The sequence below is a fragment of the Nyctereutes procyonoides genome, unplaced genomic scaffold, assembly GCF_905146905.1.
Source record: "Nyctereutes procyonoides isolate TBG_1078 unplaced genomic scaffold, NYPRO_anot_genome, whole genome shotgun sequence".
Classification (NCBI taxonomy): Eukaryota; Metazoa; Chordata; class Mammalia; order Carnivora; family Canidae; genus Nyctereutes; species Nyctereutes procyonoides.
Window position 1 is genome coordinate 45,337,010 of NW_026575139.1, and position 6,000 is coordinate 45,343,009.

The 6,000-nt window shown below is 41.3% G+C and overlaps 1 pseudogene; it reads left to right on the forward strand.

The window, feature by feature from the left end:
- Window positions 1–3,563: 3,563 nt before the first annotated feature.
- Window positions 3,564–6,000, forward strand: LOC129495946 (fibroblast growth factor receptor substrate 2-like; annotated as a pseudogene).

The window sequence follows — 6,000 nt, forward strand, 5'->3', positions numbered from 1 at the left end:
TATTCATCTGATCTTTCTCAAGGAGGTTTAAATCACTGTAAATTACTTTATACAATAGGCTTATCAATTTTCTAAAACTCCTCTCCAAATTATACTTTACATTTTGGTTCCTATTTTGTTATCCCTGCCTATATATCATGCCCATCTGTTTTCTTCTTTAATTAACAGGGCCCATCTTTATCCTGCCTAAACCTACTTCTAGTACTATAGATTTATCAGCTGCATTGATTTATTATGTCATTATTTAACAAACTACTTTTAAGGAAAGATTAAGGTATTAAATATTAACTACTCTGCATTCTGGTTTTGGCCTGTATTTTCAACCTAGGAGTTAATAAGTGTATAATGAGAAAGTTGTCTGAGGTAAATGAGGATCCTAATGCTTCCTTCCTTAATGAGGATTTCCACATAGGATCTGTGAAAAGAACACTCCACTCAATATATTTTCCTATTGCCCTGGTGGACAATGTGGATGTCAGATGTGAAGAAATAAGTCTCCAGTCTTATTGATTGGCAGGCTGAAAATGATGAGCAGGTGAAGGTTAATTGCAGCTTCTCATGAATTTGGTTTCTTTGTTGGCAATGCGATAGGCTATACAAACATGCAGACTTTAATATTTAGATACAGTGATGGGCTTGCTCAGACCTGATAGACCAGCAGCAAAAAAAATCACAAGTATCTATCAGAAAGAAATCAGTCAATCTTAGAAACTTGTGAGGATCAGCCAAAACTCTATGCCACTATTAACTTTCAAGTTTTCAAGATTTCAACTAAGACCAAGTATTGAAATGTAGTGCAGTTACCACCTGCAATACTCAAGACTGCGTGTAAGCTGCTTGTCTATCATCCAATCCTTCCTTGATTTTAAGAGAATCTGAGATCTGTTCTCCATGCCTTGGGAACGGGTAGAGAGAAGATCTCACTGGATCAGACAACGCACTCAAGGCCAGTCCTGGAGCATGTGGGATGCCAAATCAGGGGCTCAAAGGGGACAAGAGGTGCAGGCTCATTGACAAGGAGCTTCAGATGCATTCCACACATGACTTTTACTCTTTAGAGGTCTCAGCTGTCAGGCTTCATCTTTCAGCCCCTTGTCAGGTTTCTGGCAGTAACTAGAGGAAACGTCATCACTGGGACACATTTCTAGTAGGAACTACCAAAGGTGCTATTAAGGGCAACAAAGGAATGTCCGTTTTTCTACAAAAATGGGTCTGACCCAATATATTTTTCATGGTCTGAAGCTTCCTGGGGCTAGGCTAATAATAACAAAACAATATCATATTTTCTTCTTTTTCAGATGCAAAGATTTTTTTTTTCACATGTTAACATCTCTGCAATTAAGACACATCTCACATGCGTCAAAAGAATCTCACCAGCCACTGGTACAGCAGTGCTTCTCAACCTCCACTGCACATTGAAATCATCTAAAGAATTTTAGAAACAGTGATACCGGGCTACTACATTAATTGGCTTGGCATTCAGCCTGAGAATGTGGGGTTTTTTCAAGTTGCCCAGATGATTCTGGTGTGCAGTCAGGCATGAGAAGGCAGAGGTAGAGAGAGAATGTGCGGATGGCATATACACTCGGTTTGCACTGTCTATATGTCTGGGAAATTAATAAGATGTAGGGGTGGGTCAGTTCTTTGGCCTGTTGCTTCTGGGAAGTTATCTGCACTGGTAGGTGGTAAATTTATTTATTTTTCCTATTTTTAAATTTTAATTCCAGTATAACCAACATGTAGTGTTATATTAGTTTCAGGTGTACAGGTAGCTGGTAAACTTAAATTCACATGACAGGGATCCCTGGGTGGCGCAGTGGTTTGGCGCCTGCCTTTGGGCCCAGGGCGCGATCCTGGAGACCCGGGATCAAATCCCACGTCAGGCTCCCGGTGCATGGAGCCTGCTTCTCCCTCTGCCTGTGTCTCTGCCTCTCTCTCTCTCTCTCTCTCTCTGTATGACTATCGTAAATAAATAAATAAATAATTTAAAAAAAAATAAAATAAATTCACATGACAATTATCAGTTAAGAGGTCTTTCAAGGGGGATCCCTGGGTGGCTCAGCGGTTCAGTGCCTGCCTTTGGCCCAGGGCGTGACCCTGGAGTCCTGGGATTGAGTCCCACAATGGGCTCCGGGCATGGAGCCCGCTTCTCCCTCTGCCTGTGTCTCTGCCTCTCTCTCTCTCTCTATCATGAATAAATAAATAAAATTTTAAAAAAGAGGTCTTTTAAAAGATTCTACTATAATGCAAAATATAGAAAAAAATAGAAAACATAGAAAAAAATTTAGTGTATGCACAAAATTAATAACCATACACTGGATTCTGTGATTGAAAGCAGTAAAAATTGCCAAAATTCTGAGAAAAGATTACAAGATTTTCAATTGTTGGGACCAATTGATGTATCAAAAACTATCATGTCCAAATCTGTCAAAAGCGTCCAGCTATTTCCCAGAAAAGCTCTTTACTTAGAGTTACTTATAATTCAATTCGCAGTACAATACAATGTAGCCAAAAGGGAAATGCAAACAAACTAACAAATTACCACATAACCCACAAAATTCTTTGACGCGTTTAAATTATTCTGCTGCATCACAAAGATGCTAACAAGGTCCAGATCATCAGCAGAGGTTACCATTATACATGGAACAGCCCATGGCCACACTTGATAGGCATTTTTGATGCAGGGTATGATTGCATTCTGAAAAAGGAAACAGCATGTATTTGTAGAGATAAAGTATGATGTTGCAAATAGTTTTTGTAGATTTGTTTTCATTTATTTTAATTTTTTAAAGATTTTATTTATTTATTCATGAGAGACACAGAGAGAGAGAGGGGCAGAGACACAGGCAGAGGGAGAAGCAGGCTCCATGTAGGGAGCCCGACATGGGACTCGATCCCAGGTCCCCAGGATCACACCCCAGGCTGAGAGCAGTGCTAAACCACTGAGCCACTGGGGTTGCCCGATTTGTTTTCATTTAATGTTGTATTTGATTTTGGTTTTCTCCAGAAGTGCTAATATGAAGCCAGTGGCACATTTTACAATCTCTGACAAAAGCTTCTTACAATTGAGAAATACTCTAATCATATTGGTAGCCGTATATTCAACCTCATTGTTTTCCATGCAATGTACCAAAGACTTGCTTAATCTTCATCCTACTTATACATTTTTGTTATTAGTATTTTAGAAATGGGAAAATTGATGCACAAAGAGCTTAAGTAACTTACCTAAGGTCACACAGCAAGCGTTAGAGCCAAGATTGAAATCCAGACAGCCTAATTCCAAAGCCTATGTATGCTCTTCATTAACCACTTAGTCATAGGACACAAGATTGCTCTACCCAGGGTGTACTACCTACAACACACTCACTCATTCAATACATATTTAATGAGCACCTATTAAGTGCCACATGCTATGAAATGCTAGCGATACCAGTAAACAAAGTAGACAAGGTCTCTAGCTTCTTAGACATGATATTCTAACCGGGAAATGCAAATAATAAGTAAGTAAATAAAACAAGAGATAATTTTAAATACTAGTATCAGAAATTGAACAGGCTAATGAGATGGAAAGCTTTGGAGTGTCGGCATTTGCCTCTCCGAGCAGGTGGCATTTGAGCAACAGACCCATGGGCAATGGCAGAGGGCTCAAGGTGGGAACAAGTTCCGTGTGTCCAAGGAGCTAGAGAGCAATGCAGTGCAGCTGGCCTGTGGTGAGAGGGGGCGCAGCGCCAGGTGAGCTCAGGAGGTGAGCAGGGCTAGACCACCGAGGCTCTGACAGGCCACGTACACCAGAGAGGAGTCTGGTTACAAAAAAATGGAACTTGACTCTGGCTGACCTCAAGGCACTAGAATGGTAGCTCAGAAAGATGGGAACCAGAGCAGGAAGTGATGAACAGTTGGCCTTCTCTGGGCCCCATAGAGCCTGCTCAAGTGCTCCTGCTCTTTCCCATATTGTTCTCTCTGCTCAAGATTTGATTTCCAAAAAGAGTATGATTTTGCTTGGGTCCTGTGTCTGACTCTTGGCTGAAGGACAGCAGAACACCATGACTCAGAATCCAAGCCACCACGTTTGATCTGAGCGCCGTTTCCAGAAAAGTGGGGGTGGGTGCTGGCAGCAAAATGAGCAAAGGAAAGTGACAGTTATATCTATGCAGTGATTTGAGTGAATGAATGCTGTTTAAATCTGTGCCTTTAATTACTGGGATATGTTCTTTTTTTACAAAAGCAAATATTTTAGAAATAGCAGGAAGCCAACTGATTTAGCTCAAAAAACAACAGAACTTCCACAGCTCAGTTGAAACTGAGGCCAGAGCCAATTTTACCTAATACATCTTTTCCAAGAAATGAACACAAGATATCACTGCCTCTAAGCTACTCAGAACTGAACTGGGAATTTTTTTTTCTCATAGCATAAAAATCCACATAGCTGATTAAAAAAAAAAAACTTTTTTGAAATTTGGGGAGCAAGTACATACCTATATCAACACTACAAGAGTTTCAAGAAGAGCAGAAAAACCATACAAATGTGCATGTCCCATTGGAGGTGAGGATTTCTAATGCTGAAAGCAGCACAACCAAGTAGTACTGAGGACAGAGACCCTCAGATTCTTCTTGAATCCAAAGGAGTCAAATTTGTCTTAGGACCAACCCCTGTTCAAACGTAGTTAATGTAAAACGAGAAACTAGAACAACTTGAAAGAGACCAAGTCAGCGGAAGTGGTGCCAATAGCACAGAATGGGACACTGAATATGATAATGATGAGTGAAGAATTGCACCCTCTATTAACAAACTGGAGTATGAAAATATCAATGGGCTATCTATCCCTAGTGCCTCAGGGGTCAGGAGAGGTCATTTAACATCTGGCATTACCTCAGTTACCCAGAATATCAATACCTCAGCTCAGAGAAGAACTGTGTTATTAAACTATGAAAATTTACCATCTTTGCCTCCTATCTAGGAAGCCCCCAAGCTAAGTAGGGATGAAGATGACAACTTTGGACCACAGATCCCATCTCTAAAGGGCCACCATACTAATCTAGATCCAGCTCATAACTGCAAATACAGAGAATGTAAGCGTGCCAGCAAGTGCTTACAAAATAGAATATTCAAGACATCGGGACTGTATGCTGACAGTCTTTAACTTTGATATCAGATGCCTAAGTTTAGAACACAGGCAGCTCAATTACACACAGGTTGACTTGGAAGGTGGCAGTGACTCTGACAACTGTCAGACTCCAAAAATGCCTACCGTTGCCCTTCCACAGACCCCTACCAGGCACACACAGTTGCACGCTATGATAGACATCAAGAGGAGAGAGCTGCTGCTCTATCAGATTTGCAGAAAGTACTGCCACGAGATGCCCGTGCATCTAGGAAGACCAGACATAACAGTACTGATCTGTCCATGTGAGCCTGGAAAGCAGTACATTGTTTGCACCTTTGTGAAGTTTTGAAAAATGAAGCTGCAAGTGCTCCATTGTCATTTTTAAACACTAACTCCTTTTATTGACTGATAAGATTTTTTTTCTATTTCATGTGCTTCTTTAATTGAAGGGAATTAATGTAGAGCAGATACTCATTAAAGCACACTAACTTCAGTATATACTACTCAGTACCATACAGCAGCATTCTCATTTTCACATGCCTATTTAAAATGAGAGTTGAGGGCACCTGAGTGGCTCAGTCAGTTAAGCGTCTTACTCTTGATATTGGCTCAAATCATGATCTCAGGGTCATGAAATCAAGCTCTGTGTTAGGCTCTGTGCTAAGGATGGAGCCTGCCCAGGATTCTCTCCCTCTCTCTCTCTGCCCCTCCCCCTGCTCTCTCTCTCTCTCTCTCTCTCTCTCTTTCAAAAATTAAAATAAAATGAAGTCGGGGATCCCTGGGTGGCGCAGCAGTTTGGCACTTGCCTTTGGCCCAGGGCGCGATCCTGGAGACCCGGGATCGAATCCCACGTCGGGCTCCCGGTGTGTGGAGCCTGCTTCTCCCTCTGCCTATG